This window comes from Pan troglodytes, chromosome 1 (genome assembly GCF_028858775.2).
Source record: "Pan troglodytes isolate AG18354 chromosome 1, NHGRI_mPanTro3-v2.0_pri, whole genome shotgun sequence".
Lineage (NCBI taxonomy): Eukaryota > Metazoa > Chordata > Mammalia > Primates > Hominidae > Pan > Pan troglodytes.
In genome coordinates, this window is record NC_072398.2 from 33,588,519 (window position 1) to 33,611,043 (window position 22,525).

A 22,525-nucleotide genomic window follows, 5' to 3' on the forward strand; every position below is an offset into this window, starting at 1 on the left:
CATTGAACTTGGTGGGCACATGTACTCCAGTTGCTAAGGATTGTGGCTCTGACCACCAAATTTCATCAACCCTAAGATGCTATCATCTGTAAGGTGTGCTAATGTTTGCTAAGTTGCACTAAGAAAAAAACCTGCAAATAAATGCTTTTTCAAATAGCGTTCACTTTTATACTCACAAAAGATATTTTTTAAACTTATTTAAACATAAACTTTTATTACATATTAATTACTCTTGTACAGAGAAAAATGTAAGTGAAATAATTGCTTAAGGCATTCCTAAAACCTCTTCACCTTTACAGTTTATTTTTACAGTTTTTTTTTTGGTCTCAAAATCATTAAGATCAGTATCTCCATCAAGACTTCACTACTGTCAGTAAGATTTTCTTACAAGCTGCTGCAGAAAGTATTGGTGATGAAGCTTTCTTGATCTGACCAGGAAGTGCCGAAAGAAGGTTTTTAGATGTCAATCAGGAAGGACACACCTTCCTCAAATGGCCCTTAAGTGATTTATCAGCTGAAGCATCAAGATTGCAGTTATTCAGTCATATTGCAAGGACCAACAACCATGTTTGTGGGTGGATAGTTAATAATAACTGGATCACGATTGCAATTTGGCTGAGAGTGATGTGTGAGAAAGCACATGTTGGTAAGATACCAATTTTAGGAATCCTCAAATTTGAAAAAGTGTGCCTTAAAAATGATGAAATATGCCAATTTTAAGAATTCTCAAATTTGAAAAAATGTGCCTTAAAAATGATGACCTATGGAAAGTAAAACAACAACAACAACAGTATATCAGGCTATTCCAGATAGAATTTTGCTTATATCTATATAATTTATTCTACATACCAAGGAATCTGATTTCTTTTCTTTCAAACTTTGATGCCAGGAAGGTGGTCCTGCATTGTAGACTTGCATTTTACAGTCATTAGAAAGATAAGTTATAAAAGTGCTATCAGCTGACACATACCAGTATTTAACATACGCTTGATACTGTTTTAAGTGCTTTGCAAATATTAACTAATATCATTCTCACAACTACCAGGAGAGGTATATATTGTTATTCTCATTTTACAGACACAGAAACTGATGCATAGAAATTGAGTTGCCCAATATTACCGTGCTAGTAAGTGGCAGAACTTGGATTTAATCTGAGGGAATCTGGTTCCTGAGTCTGCACTCTGGTGTAAATACGTTATAAATGCAAAAAATTAACATTTACAAATCTATTTATATGCGAGATATTATGCCACAACATCTGATCTGGCTTTTAATTCTAAGTCTAGCTTAGCATCTGACTCCTATTCTGTCCCTGGATTTGAGTTTAATTCCTTGGTAAGAAAACAACTTCCTGTGAATAATAGAATCTGGGAACCAGTTTTGAGGTTTCTCAACTTCCGCACTATTGACATTTTGGGTTGAATAATTCTTGTCGTTGGGGTTGTCCTGTGCATTGTAGGAGGTTCAGCAGCATCCTTGGTCTCCACCCACTAGATGCCAGTAGCACTCCAAGCTGTGAAGATGGAACAGTCTCAAGACATTGCCAGGTAACACTTTAGGGAGCAGAATCACCTCTGGTGGAGAACCCCTAAGTCAAAAGTACAGTGGGTACAGAGTAGTTTTCATGGGTCTGTTAATTGATGGGGGATTTCTCACACATGGTGCGTATGATTCTAACTTTGCAATGACTAGGCAGAAAAGAAGGGTTTATATACTCTAGATAAGTATGTCTTCATATAGATTTCACCAGTGAGGAAAGGGGAAGAGGTGAATTATGATTCATGCTAGCAGATGGAGGAATAAACAGAGGCATTGCTAACATTTTCCTGCTGGACTTCTGCAGTATTTGAATACATGAGTTTTTAAATATTGGAGTTCAAAAAAAGAGTTTCATAAAATTGTGATTTCTTTTTAAATATTTAATCAATTTATTAATTTATTATAGGTATTTTTTTGAATATCTCCTTTGTACATAATTGTGCAACTTCTCAGAATATAGATATGAATACAATATGATCCCAGTCATCAAAGAAGCTGAACTCTAGAATGACAAAGCATAACCTTGTAGCATTGAGCTATTTTTCTAGTAAGTCTACAGAGTCCTGCTTTTAATATCACAATGCCACTGTCAAAAGATGTACAAAATTAGATAATATTTGAAAAAGCAAAAAAAAAAAAAATACAGTTAGGTGAAAGGAATAAGATCTAGTGTTTGGACTAGGAGCTAGATCTAGTGTTAACTACAGGGTAACTATAGTTAACAATAATTTATTACAAATTTCAAAATAACTAAAAACATGAAATCAAACTGTTCCTAACTAAAAGAAATGATAAATGCTTGAGGTGATGGATATCCCAGTTACCCTGATTTGACCATTATACATTGCATGCTTGTATCAAAATATTATTACATGTGCCACATAAATACATGTAACTATTATGTAGCCATAATAATTAAATATTAAAAAATAATTTATTGTGAAAGGCTATTAACTCAAGGCATCTGAAAACTTCTTGTATATGCCTATTATAGAAATGGTATTTGTTTGAGTTTGGTGCTAGGAATATGGGGTTGTTTTTGCTTTTTCAAGTGAAAGTCTGATTTCTAACTAGGTTACTGTGGCCAAAGGAAAAAAATCATCAAAGTTCATTCTTGTCAGTGGAAATAGACAATAATTCTTGGTAATTTAATTACATATCCCTTTAAAGAGCTCTAAATACATTAGAATAAGAGAATTAAATAAAGACAAGTAGATTCATTATCATCTTTATGCTAGACTCATGAAAGAATATATATTGCTAAACTTATTGACAAAATACTGCTTAATAAAAGTAGCATATACTAGAACCTTTCTACTACGTTTCATTTTTAATCTTTTACTTCTATATATTTAAAATAACTAAGGTAAGGAAAGAAAGTAAGATACCATTAGAGGGGACATTATGATGGACTGTTCCAATGGGAAAGTACCACCTTGTTAACAATTAAACACTGAGCCTATGGAGTCAGAATCTGTAGGTTCAAACTGTGAGTCCATTTCTTAAAGATAAGAAGAAATCTCGGAAAAATTACTTAATCTTTATTCATTTGTGATATCAGGATAATAATAAATACCTACCACCATAGTGCCTTTGTGAGAATGAAATAAGAAACTCATGTACAGCTTAAAATATACTGTTTCTGGCATATAATTACATATACACAAATAAAAGTTATTACCATGACTGACAAATTGATATCTTCAACCTTAAACGAGTTGGAAACAGAGTAGATTTCACACCAAATACCTAATTATATATTTCACCCATCATCTTCTGGCCTGCCTAAATCAGGGCTTCTTCCCCCTCCTCAACCATGAAGTTTCTACTAAAAATGTTAAGTAGTTCACTTTTTTCCAGTATCTTTTCTAGACTTTTCTCTTGGGCTTTTCAGTATGCTTCGTGGAGTGCAGTGGCACAATCTTGGCTCACTGCAGCCTCCGCCTCCTGGATTCAAGCAATGCTCCTACCTCAGCCTCCCAAGTAGCTGGGATTACAGGCATGTGTCACCATACCCAGCTAATTTTTGTATTTTTAGTGTAGACGGGGCTGGTCTTGAACCCCTGACCTCAAGTGATCCGCCCACCTCGGCCTCCCAAAGTGCTGGGATTACAGGCATGAGCCACTGTGCCTGGCCCTTAAATTTTTTTATTGATACATTATAATTGTACATGTATCTCATTAACATGATAATGTTATATATGTACATGTAATATTATATATGTACATGTAACATTTGATTACAATTGTACATGCTATATTTTGATAAAGCATATATTTTGTAATGATCAAATCAGGAAAATTGGGATATTCATCATCTTCAACATTTATCACTTCTTTGTGTTGGGACATTTCCAATCTTCTCTTCTACATATTGTGAAACATACGATAAATTATTGTTTAGGCTCACCTTAACTGGGCTATCACATATTATAACTTATTCTTTCATTTATCTCTATGTTTATCTCCATTAACCAACCTCTCTTCATCCTCCCTGTTTTCCCAGCCTCTGGCACCTATTGCTTTATCATCTACCTCCAAGAGATCTACTTTTTTAGCTCCCACATATGAGTGAGAACATGCAGTATTTGTCTTCCTGTGCCTGGCTTATTTCATTTAACGTAATGTTCTCCAATTTCATTCATGTTTCTGCAGATTACAGGATTTTATTCTTTTTTATGGCTGAATAGTATTCCATTGCATACATACTACATTTTCTGTATCCATTCATTTGTTGGTGGACACTTAGATTGGATCCATATCTTCACTATTGTGAATAGTATTGCAATAAACAGGAGGGTTCAAATATTTCTGTGATATACAAATTTCCTTTCCTTTGGACAAATACCCAGTAGAGAGATGGCTGGATCATCTGATAATTCTATTTTTAGTTTTCTGAGAAACTTCCATATTATTCTCTGTAATGGCTGTATTAAATTACATTTCCACAACAGTGTAAAGGAGTTCTCTTTTCTTTGCATCCTCATCATCATTTGCTATTTTTTGTACTTATGATATCTCACTGTAGTTTTAATTCACATTTCCCTGATGATTAGCAATGTTGAGAATTGTTTATATACCAGTTGACCATTTGTATGTCTTCTTTTGAGAACTGCCTACTCATATCCTTTGCCCACTTTTTAAAGGCATTATTATTATTACTATTGAGTTGTTTGATGTCCTTGTGTATTTTGCATATCAGCCCCTTGTCAGATGAATCATTTACAAATATATTTTTCCCATCCTGCAGGTTGTCTCTTCACTCGGTTGATTGTTTCCTTTGCTTTGAAGAAGATATTTAGTTAAGTAGAGTCTCATTTGTCAATTTTTTTTGGTTCTTGTGCCTATGAAGTGGTAGTCATAAAATCTTTGCCTAGATAATGTCCTGTAGCATTTCCCCTATTTTATTCTTGTAGTTTTATAGTTTTGGCCCTTACATTTAAGTCTTTAATCCATTGAGAGTTGGTTTTTGTATATTTAGTTTTCCTCTTATCATTCGTTGAAGAGAGTATCCTTTCCCCAATGTGTGTTCTTGGTACTTTTGTCAAACACCAATTAGTTGTAAATACATGGATTTATTTCTGGTTTCTCTATTCTGTACCATTAATTTCTGTGTCTATTTTTATACCAATACCATATTGTTTTGGTTTTTATAGCTTTGTAGCATATTTTGAAGTCAGATAGTCTGATGCCATGAGCTTTGTTCTTTTTGCTCAGGATTGCTTTGGCTATTTGGCATCTTTTGTGATAATTTTAGGTCTTTAAAAATTTTCTACGAACAATGTCATTGATTTTTTATATACCAATTTCCTGAATATATTGGTTGCTTTGAGTCATGTGGTCATTTTAATAATATTTTTTCTGATCCACGAGCACGAGATGGCTTTCCATTTGTTTGTGCCTTCTTCAATTTCGTTCATCAGTGTTTTGTAGTTTTCGATGTGGAGATCTTTCACCTTCTGAGCTAAATTTATTCCCAGGTATTTTATTTATTTATTTTTATAGCTATTATAAATGGAATTGTTTTCTTGATTTATTTTTCAGCTAGTTTGTTATTGGTTTATAGATATACCGATGGTTTTTATATGTTGACTTTATATCCTGCAACGTTACTGAATTTGTTTAATGGTTCTAAGAGTGTTTTGGTGGCGTCTTTAGGCTTTTCTATATGTAAGATCATGTCATCTGCAAAGAGGGACAAATTGACTTTCTCTCTTTCAGTTTGGATTTTTAAAATTTCTTTCTCTTGTCTGATTTCTCTGGCTAGGACTTCCACTCTTACGTTGTGTAAGAGTAGTGAAAGTGGTCATCTTTGCCTTGTTCCAGTTCTTAGAGGAGAATTTTATTATTGATTCAAGCTCATTACTCATTACTGGTCTGTTCAAGTTTTATATTCCCTCTGGTTCAATCTTGATAGGTTGTATATGTTAAGGAATTTATGCATTTCCTCTAGGTTTCTCAATTTGTTAGTGTGTAATTGTTTATAATAAGCTTTAATAATCCTTTTATTTCTGTAGTATCAGTTTCAATGTCTCCTTTTTCATTGTTGATTTTATTTATTTGGATCTTCTCTTTTTTTCTTGGTTAGTCTAGCTGTTTATCAATTCTGTTTACTTTTTTAAAAACCATCTATTTGTTTTATTGATTTTTTGCATTGTTTTTTAAGTCTCTATTTTGTTTGTTTCTGGTATAATCTTTATTATTTATTCCTTCTGCTACTTTTGGGTTTGCTTTGTTTTTGCTTTTCTAGTTCCTTAAGGTGCATCGAATTTGAAATTGAATTTGAAATCTTTTTAATCTACTTTTTTAAGTAGACACTTATTGCTATGAACTTACCTCTTAGCAATATTTTTGCTGTATCCTGTAGGTTTTGATATATTGTTTTCACTTTTTTTTTTCAAGAAACTTTTTGATTTTATTCTTAATTTCTTCATTGATCCAACGGTCATTCTGGAGCATGTTGTTTAATTTCTGTGTATTCGTACAGTTAGTTTCCAAAGTTCCTCTTGTTATTGATTTCTACTTTTATTCCATTGTTGCCTGAAAAGATACTTGATATGACCTTGAGTTTTAAAAATTTGTTGACACTTGTTTTGTGGCCTATTTTACAGTCTATTCTGGAGAATGTTCTGTGTTGATGAGAAGAATGTATAGTATGTAGCTGTTGGATGAAATGTTCTGTAAATATCTGTTAGGTCCATTTGGTCTATAGTACAGATTAAGTGCAATGTTCCTTTGTGTATTTTCTGTATAGATTATCTATCCAATGTGGAAAGTGGAATGTTAAAATTCTCAACCATTATTTTATTGGGGTCTACCCCTTTCATTAACTCTAGTAATATTTGCTTTATATATCTGGGTACTTAAGTGCTGGGTGTGTACGTATTTATAGTTGTTATATCCTCTTGCTGAATTGCTTCATTTATTATTATATAATGACCTTCTTCTCTCTTTTATATTTTTTTGACTTAAAGTCTGTTTTGTTTGGTATAAACACACACTCCCGCATGCTTTTGGTTTCTGTTTGCGTGGAATATCTTTTCTATCATTTCACATTTAGTCTATGTGTCTTTCCAGGGGAATTGAGTTTCTTGAAGGCAGTATATATTGTGTCTTGTATTTTTAATCTATTCAGCTAGTATATATATTTTTTAATTGCAGAATTTAAACCATTTACACTCAAGGTTATTATTGTAAGTGAAGACTTACTCCTGCCATTTTGTTAATTTTTTTCTGATTGCTTTGTATATCCTTTGCTTCTTTTCTCCTTTTATTGTTCACCTTTATACTTTGGTGGGTTTTTCGGTAGTGATAACTTTGACTTCTTTCTCTCAGTATCTTTTCTACCAGTGACTTTTATGCTTTTGTGTGTTTTTATGATGGCAGATATTATCCTTTTGCTTCCAGGTGTAGAACTCCTCTAAGCAACTCTTGTAGGTCCGGTGTCATGGTAATTAATTCTCTCAGTTTTTGCTTGTCTGGGAAAGATTTCATTTCTCTTTCATTTTTGAAGGATAGCTTTGCTGGATATAATATTCCTGTTATGACTTTTTTTCTTCTTTCTACACTTTGAATATGTCATCTTCTTATCTCCTGGCTTGCAAGATTTTGGTTGAGAAACCAGTTTTTGTCTGATGAGAATTTTCTTATATGTGACTTGATGCTTTTATATTGTTGTTTTAAAAATTATCTTTGTCTTTGAATTTTGACTATTTGACTATAATGTTCCTTGGAGGAGACCTTTTTGAGTTTAATCTATTTGGGAATCTTTGAGCTTCCTATACCTGGACAGCTATATCTTTTGGGACATTTGAGAAGCATTCAACTATTGTTTTTCAGACAGGTGTTCTATTCCATTTCTCAGATCTTCTCCTTCTGGAAGTCCCCAAATTTGAATATTTGGTTGATTTTTGATGTCCCATATGTCATACAGGCTTTCCTCATTCTTTTTTTATTCCTTTTTCTTGTCTGACTGGGATATTTCAAAATATATTTTTTCAAGTTCAAATTTTCTTTCTTCTGCTTAACCTAGTCTGCTGTTGAAGCTCTCAATCGTATTTACTATTTCATTCATTGAATTATTCAGTTCCAAGATTTTGTTTATTTTTTTAAAATGATATCTATCTTTTCATTAAATTTCTAATTCAGATCATAAATTGTTTTCCTGATTTCTTTGTATTATTCATTTGTGTTCTTCTGTGTCTCACAACATTTCTTTAATATCATTATTTTGAATTCTGTTTAAGGAAGATTATGGATTTCCTTTTCTTTAGTATCTGTTGCTGCAGAATTATTGTGTTCTTTTGGAAGTGTTATGTTTCTTTGCTTTCTCATATTTCTTGGATTCTTATGTTGGTATCTGTACATCTAGTATAGCAATCATTTCTTTTAATTATATGGATTGGCTCCCTTAAAGGAAGACTTTTTCCTATAGGTCTACCTACAGTGTTGGTTGGGTAGAGTATTTTTGCTTTGATTTCTGGGTGGGCACAGTAGTATAGACTTCGTATAATTTCTTCAGCTGTTATCAGTATCAGTGGTCTCTGTGAGTTCCTCAGTGGCTTAGGCTATTGTTGTTAGTGGAGGTCCTTGGGTGATGTATATGTTTACTGGCTGCCTCCACTCTTTTATATCTCTTCTCTAAGTGGGGTGTTTATGAAATATTATTTGAACTTTTTTTAAATTTATTTTTTGCTTTATTGTTTGTGTTTTCTCTTCTTTGGGAACTCCAATTATGAGCAGGTTGAATCTTTTTGCTTGTCTTTTTTTTTATATATATATACTTTAAGTTCTAGGGTACATGTGCAGACGTGCAGTTTTGTTACATAGATATACACATGCCATGGTGGTTTGCTGCACTCATCAACCTGTCACCTACATTAGGTATTTCTCCTAATGCTATCCCTTTCCTAGCCCCCCACCCCCTGACAGGGCCCAGTGTGTGATGTTCCCCTCCCTGTGTCCATGTGTTCTCCTTTACAACTCCCACTTATGAGTGAGAACATGCAGTGTTTGGTTTTCTGTTCTTGTGATAGTTTGCTGAGAATGATGGTTTCCAGCTTCATCCATGTACCTGCAAGGACATGATATCATCCTTTTTTATGGCTGCCTAGTATTCCATGGCATATATGTGCCACATTTTCTTAATCCAGTCTATCATTGTTGGACATTAGGGTTGGTTCCAAGTCTTTGCTATTGTGAATAGTGCTGCAATAAACATGTGTGCATGAGTAATAGGAACATCTGATGCAAGCTCCTAAATTTCTGGAATTTTCTGTGTGATATGTGATAGGAGTATCTTTTGGTCTAATGAGGTGACTTTGGTGAGCTCCTGGATGGGGGCTGGTCACTAGAAAGACCCAGCCATGATTATAAGCTTGGAGCTTTCTGCCTCAAATCCCATTCTCTGGAGACGGGGGAGGGCTGGAAATAAAATTAAGTATCAATCATGCCTATGTGATGAAGCCTTCAATAAATCCCTAAACTCTGAAGTTTAGGGAGCATTCACGTTGGGAAACACATTCATGGGGTGGAAGAGTGGTGCGTCCTAACTCCATGAGGACACAAGCTCCTATACTCGGGACCCTTCCAGACCTTGCCTTATGTATCTCTTCATCTCGTTGTTCATCTCTATTCTTTGTTATAGTCTTTGTTAATAAACTGGTAAATAAAAGTAAAGTGTTTCCCTCAGTTATGTGAGCCACTGTAGCAAATTAATCAAACCTGAGGAGAGAGTTATGGGAACTCCAATTTATAGCTGGTCAGTCAGAAGTACAAGTCACAACCTGAGACTTGTGATTGGAAGTAGGGAGCAGCCTTGTGAAACTCAGCCTTAACCTATGTGATCTGATGATACCTCCAGGTAGACAGTGTCAGAATTGAATTGATTGGAAGGCACCCAGCTGGTGTCTGCCAGGGAGTTGCTTGGTGTGTGGTGAACCCCCTTCCAATATCTTGTGTCAGGACAGCTATGCTGAGTGGTGAGTGATAGTAGGAAAAACACTTTGGTTATTTTTATATCTCAGAGTCCCTTCCCATATGTTAAAATTCTTTTTTTTCCTTATTTTAATTTGTTTAACTAATTTGGTTGTTACACTTTTCTATTTCTGTTCTTGTAGTATTTACCCTACTAATGTAGTTAACAAGTTCTAAAGTTAATTAATATTTTAACCATCCTTTCAATAAATAAAAAGACCTTAGATCTTTGTACACCAAAATGTACTTCTCTAAATTTGTACTCTTCTTGTCCATAACTTTTGTCTTGCATATTAAACATTTTGGTAACTGTTTTATATAGTCAACTTGTTAAGCTTACGTAAGTTTAACACCTCTTTTTCCTTTTTTTTTTCTACTCATATTATTCATGGAATGTTTGACCTTACTTCTAGGATCATTTTCCTTCACTCTTTTATCCTTGAAGATTCTTTTGGAAGCATTTTTTTTTCAGTACTTTTTCTCAGTTTTTATTTACTTACTTTTTGAAAATGTCTTCATTTGAAATGTTATTGGAACACAGTGTCTATGAATATAAATTTCTACGTTGAAAGTTACTTTATCTTAGCATTTGAATATACTATTTTTTATATATATATCCGGCTTTCATTGCTGCCAATGGAAAGTCAGCTGTCAGCTGTCAAGCTATTCATCACTTTTTTTTAGCCACTGGGATGCTGCACAAAGCTTCTCAGAAATAGCATTGCTCAATTCCCAAGGACACCATTCACATAGACTATAAATGACTAGTACCATCTCTGGTGGTGTACAGCTTGCACAAATGTACATGGCAGCCCTCAGAATTTATCTTTTCTTTCTACTACTTTTAAGATTTTCTCTGTCTTTGATTTTCTGCATTTTTAATACAGATAACTTATTTAAAAGTTTCTTTTTATTTACTCTGCTTGAATTCATCCAGGTGCCTAAATCTAAATGCTGAAGCTTTTATTCTGACAATAACCACAGACATTCCTTCTTCATATATTGCCTTTCCCTTATTCTTTTCTTCTGCTCAGAGCACTGATTAGATTTACATTGGCTTTTCTTCCTCTAGGCTTCATTTCCCTCAATCTCTTTTTCATGTATTATTTTATCTCCCTATGCTGCATTTTTTGGTAATATCTTCAGATTTATTTTCCAGTTTATTAATTTTCTCTTTGGCTTTGTTTAGTCTTCTATTTAACATATGCATTGAATTTTGAATATTTTCAATTACAGTATTATTTATTTATAGAAGTACTCTTTTTGATATTTGCTTGGTTAATTTTAATATCCTTTTAAATTTAATCATATTCAAAATCTTTTTTCTTTCTTTAATTATATCAAATATATTTACTTTATATTCTATATTTGATAATTCTACTATGATATTTGTTTGTCTGACCCTGCATTTTGAATTTCTGCAGATTCTTGCTCATGGTGCCTTCTCAGGTGTTTAGTGAATTTCCAAATTGTAATCTGTTTGTTCTATCTTTATATATTGGAATTTTAATGATCTAATAACCTGGGAGGATTATCAAACTGAATCTACTACAGAATAAACTTTTGATTTGCAGTTTTTTAGTCCACACTAATAAAATTTGGTACATAAGCGCCAACTAATGGCTTATGATGCTACAGAAAGATTGCCTTTTCTCCCAGTGCACCCGGAGCCAAATTAGAGATCAGTAAATCATCTTCTTTGGAATGCATTTTACCTGAATCTTTCACTGAGTGTGGAATACCTTTGAGCATACCAGCTTTACACAGGGAGTCTTATTTTAATTTCTACCAAGTCAGACCCCTATGTTTGTGTGGTTTTATAGTCTCAAGCCATCGAGAATTAGCAGATACTCTTTTGTGGTTTTATAATCTCAACCACTAAGAATTAGCAGATGTTCTTTGGAAAAATAAACCGCATTCTTCTTATTCCTATGATAAGGGATAATTTCCTTTTCTTTACCACAATCCACTGCCCACTGATCAGCACACTTTCCCTGTAAGGTCTTCTTTGAAACTTCTCTTTAAGTGTGTCTCAGAATTAATCAAATATTCCCACCTACTGCCCTTACTATTCTTCTTTTCATCATGTCTTTAAAAATTTGTAACATTTATTTGTTTCCTTGTATTTTCTCAATTGATGATGAAGTCCTTTACAGAGACTGTGCTTTGTTCATCTCTGTGTCCACAGTACCTCATACTGTATCTGCCTTATAACTTGTTGGTGAATAAATGAATGAATTAATGAATGAACACCATCCTTTTCTGCTTCCATGCCTTTGCTCATACTGTCCATGTGCTTGAAAGGTCCATTTTTAATAATATCTTTCTGGTTTATCATTAACTTAGATGCCGTGTCTTACAACCTTATTTGGCAGCAATCTGTTCTTTATTGTTGTGGTAATCAATTGCTTTCCTTTCATATAGTTCTGTACCTTTATGCCTTATCCTATAGTGACTATATCATTTATCTCTATATTCCTTACAGTGCCTGACATAGAGCTGTACATAAAATAGGTGTTCAATAAATACTGTTTGATTGAATAGAAAAATAGAGTCATCTTAAGGGCTCATCTCAGGCTCAAATTCTGAACTCCATTATATAGACCATTTGTTTGACTTCTGTCTCAAATATCTTTTCGTCCACACCTAAGTGTTTTCAACTTTTTAGAAGCTAAAACTCTTAGAATTATGCACAAATAGGAATTGGCTCATGTGATTATGGAGGCTGAGAAGTTCCACAAACCGCCATCTGCAAGCTGGAGAACCAGGAAAGCCAGTGGCATAATTCGGTCTGAGTCAGAAGGCCTGAGAGTCAGTGGAATCAATGGCATAAGTCATAGCCCGAGTCTGAAGGTCCAAGAACCATGAATGCCATGTCCAATGACAGAATATGGAATTTTCCTTAAACAAAGGAAAATTCACCCTTCCTCTGCCTTTTGTTTTATTCAGACTGTCAAGAGATTTGATGGTACCCATCACATTGGTGAAGGTGATCTCTTCCAGAAACATTCTCATAGTTGCATCCAGAAATAATGTTTTACCAGCTATCTAAGTTTCTCCGTCAAATTGACATGTAAAATAAACCATCACAACAAGTAAACTAATAATTAAAAAAAATTCAAAAAATAAAAATATAATAATAAATATACTAACAAACAAAGGAAAAAAATATATACTACTAATAGGGGCATAGCGGAGAAATAATTAAATTCCCAGGAATATAAATGAAGGTTTGGGAGAGGATAAAACATTTTAACTGAATCTTAAATAAGTTATTTAGTAGGAGAGGTAGAAAGTTGTCCTCACAGAGAGACTATTATGGTTTGTTCTTTGAAATAAAACTTTATTTATTAACACTGAAATTTGAGTGTTTTATAATTATCAGATGTCACAAAATATTTTTCTTTCTAATTTTTTTCCAGTCAAATACAAATGTAAAAAAAAAAAAATTCTTGGCACGTGGGCCATACAAAAAGAGATAGTGAATCAGCTTTGGCCTGCAAGCTATAACTAAATGAATCCTAATCTTTTTGCTCCAAATGCTTCAATCTCCTAATTTTATATTATGGGTTGTTTTGAATGTAGCAAATTTCCAGAGGGAGAAGTGTATAGGAAGGGGGGAATCAAGGAGAAGGATATTGTTTGCACCCATTATAAATTAGATTTTAGCACTCCTTGGTCTCTTCCACACCTTTTCACTTGCTCCTTCTTCTGTTTCAGACACTATTCCCCAACTATCCCTTTGGCTAGCTCCTTACATCTTAGATTTCCATAGTTAGATGTTAGATTAAAAGTTATTTTTCCAGATACACCTTCTTTGATCACCATAGGTAATTTAATTTCTCCTCCCCAGTCTTTATCTTCATCCTGTATTTATTTCTGTAATTTTGTATTTTATTTTGTAATTGTTTGTCTGTTTAAATGTTTAAAAGTCACCTTTGTCTGTATCCTTTCAAATGGAAGCTTGAATGTCTTGTTTACAATTATGTCCCAAGCATAATCAGTGGTTATTAATCATTTTTTGTGCGATGGCTCAGTTTGACAGTATGATGAAACTCCTCAAAGTGATGTTTTTAAGGCCATAAAATAACATATATAATATTCTAGAGGAAGCCAATTATATTAAAACACAATTATTAAAATACTAGAAAATCAAATTTGTGATACAGTAATACATGGAATTTTTCAACAATATCTAGAGATGTATCTAATAACTACTGTACATTTGAAATTGTGATTAGCATAAATGAAATTTCAAAGTTTCTACAACAAATGTAATGTGAAACAAAAAAATATTTGTGACCTTTTATTGGTGACAAAGTCAGAGGTACTGCTAATGATTGTGCTGGAAAGCCATTTAAGCAATGGTGACATGATCTACTTTGTCATGGTTTGCAACACCATGTTGGTCTTGACACCATTTTTGTAGGGATCCATTGAGCTTTGCTGCAGGCAAGACCTGCCTTGTCTCCCTAGTCACTTATGCCATGAGGCAGGGAGGTGAATAAATATCACCATTTCTTTAAAAATGTCCAGCTCTTTTGAAGCTTATGCCAGTAGATGACACCAAACATTCCCAATTCTTATTTTATACATTTATTGAATTATTTTGGAATTTTCCTTTATTTCTTGAAAATTTTAGATAATGGCACCATGTTTTTCTTTCCAGTAATACTTCTGTTACAATTTTTGATGATGTCAATGTGTATGTAGATGATTTTCTGATACTTTAGGATCTTGATTCCTTGACCTCTTCATCCTCAATGAATTTGTACTCCATGCCACTTCAACCATTCATTCACATCATCATAACCTTGCTGTGAATAGCAAAAATACCCTCTCCTTAATGCCCCTGAACTCTATCATCTGCCCCCTCAAATCTGTAAGACTGCAGTGTTAGCTGGTTTGGGCGTTCAGGGAAATGTCTCCAAGCAGGAAAACCATCAACTTGTAGTTCTTCCTTGATTCAGAGGCATTCTTTCAGTTCAAGTTTCTACATTTGTTTTTATGCTTTTGTCCAATGTTTATTAATTTTTTCAGGATGAATCACCAGACCTCTTCATGTTGCCATTCTTTCTATTAAATTGTAATTTCAGTTAGTGTATTTTTGTATTTCTAGAATTTCTATTTGTTTCTTCAAATCTAAGCTTTAACATAGTTTTAATTAAAAGTATTTTCCCATTTTTGCTCATATTTTCGAGCTTTTTATTAATTTCTTTATATAAAGTGAGAACATATTGTTTTACAATCTGTGTTTGATAATTCTAATTTCAGAAGTCTTTCTGGGCCTGTTTCTGTTGTCTGATGCTTCTGTTAGTTCTGACCCATTATGCTTTGATATAGTTTACACACACACACACACACACACACACACACACACACACACACACGTGGTGCGTGGTTAGTTTTAACTATTTTTTTTTTTTTTTTCAGAGTCTCACTCTGTTGCCAGGCTGGAGTGCAGTGGTGCAATCTCGGCTCACTGCATCCTCCACTTCCCGGGTTCAAGCGATTCTCCTGCCTCAGCCTCCTGAGTAGCTGGGATTACAGGTACATGCCACTACCCCGGCTAATTTTTTTATTTTTGGTAGAGACGGAGTTTCACCATATTGGCCAGTCTGGTCTTGATTTCCTGACCTCGTGATCCACCCATCTTGGCCTCCCAAAGTGTTGAGATTACAGGCATAAGCCACCGTGCCTGGACGGTTAGTATTAACTTTGTGGTGCTCATTTATTTGATAAAATGTTTATGAGCATTCTTAGAGACCTTAATAAAGACATATTTACTAAAGAGATTATTTGCATTTACTTCTGGTAAGAGGCTAGTTGACTACCTATCTGAACCACTTAAATCTGAAATAATAACTTGAATTTTAAAAAAATAACCTAAATGATGTGGATTTGGGCACCAATCTGGGCAAGGTAGATTTGTGGTTACAACTCACTAGTGATAACTTCTCTCCATCTGCTCCCCAACCCCTGCTCTGTTGAGTGCCAGGATAACTCTCCTTGCAGTTCACTGGAGGTGAGGTGTAGATGAGGTTTATGTGCACCTTCCTAGTGTAGCCCTTAGGCTACCAGCCTTAAAGGGGTAGATCTCCTATCAAATTTTCTACCTCAATTGGGCATTACTTCTTGTGAAGCTATCAAAAGCCAGCTGTCACAGCCAAAGCTCAAATTCCTCTGGTTTGGTAAAAACTTTGACAACAAAAGCAGCTTCAGTTCTCTGAATTCCTTTCTGGTTTCTGCTTTCATTTATATTTTCAACTTTAATTGTTTAGCATCTTGTTAGCTTTTTAATACTCTTAAGATTTTTAAAGTATCCATCTTTTATAATATTTTAAAGTTTTTTCCAAGCAGAATTATTGGTCCAGAAACTTAGCCCTCAATATTCCTTTACTCCCTATGCTTTTTCTGTATTTAAATGCACAATCAGCATCTCAAATTTAACATTTCAAAACATGCTTTAGACTCTTGGCCCCAAGGCCAAATGTGGTCCTCCTCTACAACTTCCCATCTCAGTAAAACCAGCTCCATTCTGAAGAATCTCAGGTAAAGCTCTTGGCTTCATCCTTGAATCTCTCATTATCTTACACTCCATATCTAATCCAGGAGCAGGTCTTGTCAGCCATATTCTCAAAGTAGACCCAGAATGTGACTAACTGTCACCAGCTCCGCTACCACTACTCTGACCACATTATGGTTACCTTTTACTGAATTTAACATAGAAGCCTATTATTTGGTTCTGCTGCTTCTTCCCTCTCCCAACCACTCCATTCTCTAAGAATCAGCCAGAGCAAGGATCCTTTATGGATTTCATTACTCCTGTTACTCCTCTGTCCTAAAATTCCCTGTCTACAGACTACTCAGCTTACTTAGATTAAAGTTCGAGGCTCTTACAGAGCATGCCAGGCTTCCACCATCTACCTGCCCACTAACCCAGAGGACTTGTCTGACCTCATAAACTACCACTTCCTCCACCCACCCCCAAACTCTTCTCTGGCTACACAAGCCTCCTTGCTGCCCCTCCAATGTGCTTCCACCTCAGGGATTTTATACTTTGTAGCATAGGATCACATTGGGAATAGGGTCTTTGGAGGTGTAATTGATTAACAATCTTGAGTAGAAGTCATCCTGGATTTTGAGTGGGCCCTAAATTCTATGAGTGTATCCTTATGAGACAAGGAAAGGAAACAGAGAGACACTAGAAAAAAGAAAACCATGCGAAGATAGAGGCAGAAATAGGGGCTATGCTTCCAAGAGTCACTAGAAGCCAGAAGAGGCAAGGAAGAATTTTCCCCTACAGACTTCAGAGAGGGCATGGCTCTGCTGACACCTTAATTTTGAACTTCTTGCCTCCCAAACTGTGAGAGAATAAATACCTATTATTTTAAGCCAGTGAGTTTATGGCACTTTGTTGTGGCAGCCCTAGGAAACTAATACTTCCTGTTTCTTCTGCTGGGAACGCTCTTTCCCCACGTGCCCCTACTTGGCTTACTCTTTTGATTTCTTCAGGTCTCTGCTCAAATACCATTTTAGCGGAATGGCATGTATGACTACATTAAATAAACGGCACCCTTTTCAGTCACTGTCCGTCCCTTACTCTGCTTTATTTTTTTAATGAAACGTATTACCACTTGTTGTATTATCTTTATTCTGTTCACCACCTGTTCATTTTCTGTCTCTTTCCACTAGAATGTAGGAGCACAAAAACAGAAATTTGTCTTTCTTGTGCACTGCTCCATCAGCAGCACTTAGAACAGAATCTGGTACCTCATAGACCTTTGGTGAATACCTTTGCTATGTATGAATGTGCAGTATGGCTTACTTGTATAAAATTATTGGTGAATAAGCTACCAATAAGTCAAAATATGTTAAAATATAAAATACCAAGTCCCAAATATTTAAAATATGTTTAAAATACCTATACCAAACAAAACACAAAATACCAAAATAAGTTAAAATTGCGCATTTGAAGTGTTTTATCATATGATAAAAAGAACATGGGCTTTGGAGTGAGAAACACCCAACTTCTAACATCAGCTCTTTATTTTATGACCCTGTGATCTTGAATAAAGCACTTAACCTTACTGAGTCCAAAATTTGCAAGATAATCTTTACCATGTAGAGTTGCTGTGGACTATAAATGAGAAAATTATGTGTAAAATACCTAGCCCTGTGCTTTTCATACAGGAGAAGCTTATTGAATGTTCTTTGAGAACTATTATATGAAAATAACAAAACCAACCCAAAACAAAAACCATGACAATAATGTCATGGACATACATTTTGTGTATGTCATACACACACCCACAGATGTGTGTGTCTGTATATATATATGGGTATGTGTATGTACACAGATATTCATATATAGGTATGTATATATTTGTGTATATACATATATGTGTGTAGACCTATATAGGTATGTATATGTGCTCACATATACCTATATATGTATAGAATTTTGTGTATGGCCTATCTATCTAGAGAGATTGAGACTAGATTAGTTAGGAAGGATATTGACTTTACAATGTACCTTGACAATTACACCTTTGGCCCACATTGAAATGTGTTTCTTTGTTTACTCAATGATAAGAACAAAATCACTGTCTCATGATACACATATCTTAAAGTTCCTACCTTTAATTTTGTGACCTCTACATGTCACATAATTAAATCGATGTTACAGATTAAAGAGAGATTTCCTTCTGAAATGTAGTGTGCTAATATAATCACAATAAACAAGTTCTGGCTTGGAATGCAAGTCATATGGTGAAATAGGAACAGAAATGGAGTGGAAATCAACTTCGTATTTGAATTTGATGAGTGATTTTAAGCAAAAACTTCTCTGTATTTTGGTACCCACATCTCTAAAATTAGAAGACTATTCTAGCTTCATGGAACTTTTGTTCACCCAAAGAATATATTTTTATAACCTGCTTCTTCTTTTGTGAAATGGAAGCAACACACACTATTTTTGTGAAAATTAAAGTACCTCACTTGAAAAACTCTAAAACTGTGTTTGGCACGTGATAGGTACCAAAATAATCCTTGTCGAGTTTGATCTGACACAAAAATTCCTTCGTTTCTGGAATCCAAATTCATCTTCAAACTTTTAGTCTCACTAAGATAGTTTTTTTTTTTCTCTGAAAATGTGAAAGCTGATAAGAGGTCTCTTCATGACTACCTTCCTCAATGACATATTACTTATCAACTTCTGCATTAAAGAGGTATATTGAACCACTAATCTTAAGTAAATAAATTGCTTTATTTACTCTTTGGTAGAAGTCTCATAGTAGGGGTACCAACTAACCCAAATAATTTGAAGATAAACGAAACTATTCCTAGAAAATATAACAGCACAGCATAAATCTATACAACTATAGACCCTTTCTCCCCCAAAGAGTGTACTTGAAAAACTATAAATAAATCGTCTTTATTCCCTACTGAAATTCAACCACTGACAGAATAAAGAGCTTTGAGCAAAATCGGTTTACGAAATTCTCAGTGGAATAATTTGCTTCTTTTGTGTCCTGGGCACTGTCCTAAGCTTAATAGAGACATACACAGAATTTAATATCTATGTTTCCACTCCCTCCAGTATGCCTTTTGGGGTCTCACCCTCATGCAAAGCTGCTTATCAACATATTTTCTAAAGATACCACTGGGCTTTCTTCAAAGAATTCCAAAATGAATTGCTAAGAGAAGAATGTTTTTGATTCTAGTGTAAGCCAAAGGGTTTTTGGAGTCTACTGCTTTTGTGGCACGTTGATTAAAGGAAACATAAGCAGGATCAGCACTAGGGCAAGGCTTACATTTATTTCATTACTGGTATGTATTATAAATCTGAATTATTTTTTGCCATAGAACAGGTCCTAGATAAATTTATATATGGTATAGAGGAGACAATAAGTATTTCATAAATGAGACAATTAAAAATAATTTGTCAGTTGGAGGTATCATACCCTCTTTCCTCTTCCCATTCAGGCTCCCGACATCTCAGTCTATTGTGTTCTGCTCTTGACCTCACACTTCATGCTTTGCTCTCTTTTCATCAAGGTTTGTCATCACCTTGCGTCTCATCATTGACCCCACTAAAACTTCCAAATCCAGTATGATGTTACTCCTGGACCTGTAATACAAATTAATTAGTCAAATAAACTCCCCTTTATGAAATTGCAAATGATATTTTAGCTATCTGATTACTCCACCTCCACTCTTTCCTGCTCAGTCCAATAATAACTAAATCTATAAGACCATACAAACTGGTGGGGTGATGTTTTGTGGTATACAAGTTTTGTAGTCCCTTCCAAATCTCATTTACTTCACTTTCAAATGAGGTTAACGAAGTTCACTACCTTAATAGGGTTCTGGCAGAAAAATATTGTAATACTAGAGGTCTGAGTACTAATATGAGTGTTTTGCTTGCTCTAACCTGTATTAGTAATGGAATGGCTTATTACACATTAAAGCCTCCTCTGAAACCCTTTTCTAGCACCTTAAGGAAATAATCAATATGGTCTGATTAAAAATGGTTGGTTTTTCCTCTGCATACAACTTGGGTTTGTGAATGATGATTTTTAGTTTTAGTTTTTGTGTTTTTCAAAACATATATATAGTGCTTACTATCTGTCAGTCTCTGCTCTAAATATTTAGTAACTTGAAATGCAAAGCAATCCTATCAGATAGACACTGTTACTCTGCTCATTTTACAGACATGGAAATAGAAGCTTTATTGATGTGCATAAAAAGTACGTAATTTGTTTAACGTCATTGGGTAGTAAGTGGTATAGCTGGGCTGTGAATCCAGGGAACATGTCTCTAAAGTCCATACTCTTAATATCGTGCTCTGCTGCTCTTAGAAACAAGAGAAGATTCTATTCTCCTCAAGAGGATGCCTGGCTAAAAAAAGTTGATCTCATGGAGGTAGAGAGTAGAACGATTGATACCAGGGGCTGAGAAAGGTTTGTGGTTAGGGGCAGGAGGGATGAAGAAAGGTTGGTTAGTGAGTACAAACATACAGTTAGATAGAAGGAATAAGTTCTAATATTTGATAACAGAGTAAGGTGACTATAGCTAACAACATCGTATTATATATTTCAAAGTAGCTAAAAGAGAGGACTTGACATCTTCCCAAAAGATAGAAATGAAAACACTGGAGGCGATAGGCACTCTGGCCTGATCATTACACATTCTGTGCATGCAATAAAATATCACATGTACCTCATACATATGTACAAATATTATTCGTTAATGAAAACATAATTCTGGGCAATTTAAACAGAAAAGGAATTTGTTTAAGGGATGTTGGCTAGGTGAAAGAACCAACAAGAATTTTGAAGGATTGAACATGGAAATGGGGCAGGAAGAAAAGAGACCAAGAATCAAAATCATACTACAGAATAATGTGGTGAAGTCCCTGCAGCTGCTTCTACTGCTACTGGACCTGGGATTAAACAGCTTTCATTGTTGTTACTACTGGGACGGAATCGTCATTGTTGCCATGGACACCTGCTGCTGCTGCTGCTGCTGCTACTACTGACTACATGGGGTCTCCACTGTTCTTGCTTCTTAGGATTCCAAGTTTGGGCCAGCCGTGGTGGCTCATGGCTGTAATCCCAGCATTTTGGGAGGCCGAGGCAGGTCAATCACCTGAGGTCAGGCATTTGAGACCAGCCTGGCCAACATGGTGAAACCATGTCTCTACTAAAAATACAAAAATTAGCCTGGTGTGGTGGCGGGTGCCTGTAATCCTAGCTACTCGGGAGGCAGAGGCACGAGAATTGCTTGAACCCGGGAGACGGAGGTTGCAGTGAGCCGAGATCGTGCCACTGCACTCCAGCCTGGGCAACAGAGCGAGACTTTGTCTCAAAAAAAAAAAAAAATTCCAAGTTTGAAGCAGTGCATCTAATTGGTCGGTCATCCTAGGTCACATGCCCATCACATGTCACATTCTGTTTTCACAGGAGGCTGGAAAGCCAATATCTTGTCTTCTAGTATTGCAGAATAAAAAATAGGAGCCCCGATGTTTGTAAAATTTGACATACTTGTTTGGGACACACTTATTTGGGACATACACTAACAAATCATTTGCTGTTTCTATACAATTCAACTTTAACTTGGTACCCTGTATTTTTATTTGTTACACCCGGGAACCCTAGGATCTTCATAATTTCTATATCCAGGGAAAAACAAAGATTCATATGATGGAAAGTTCTCAAAACATAAGAATACATTCTTTATTGATCAAGGAACAAAACGACTAATATTCACTACACACACTTCTGACATTTTTATATATAGTCACAGCATGACAACTGTGTGGAAGGGGAAAAGTGCTCTCTGGCATTCAATCAACACTCAGCCTTTTAACCAGTGTTTTTTCTCCCAAAGATGTGTTACTACCATTTACTTGTTCTACTAGATTGAGGTGATATTTTGAGTATATGCTTTTATTTTTAAAATGGATTCACCTTTTATTTCTCACATAAACTTCATTTCTCAATAATAA

At 34.9% G+C, this 22,525-nt stretch overlaps 1 long non-coding RNA gene across 1 annotated transcript; it reads right to left on the minus strand.

Moving 5' to 3' along the window:
• Positions 1-19,814: 19,814 nt before the first annotated feature.
• LOC129136029 (uncharacterized) lies at positions 19,815-21,472 on the minus strand. The gene is made up of 2 exons (XR_008537273.1): positions 21,411-21,472; positions 19,815-20,146 (listed from the first exon to the last, which is right to left on the minus strand). It is a non-coding gene; the product is annotated as an uncharacterized LOC129136029 (long non-coding RNA).
• Positions 21,473-22,525: the final 1,053 nt, after the last annotated feature.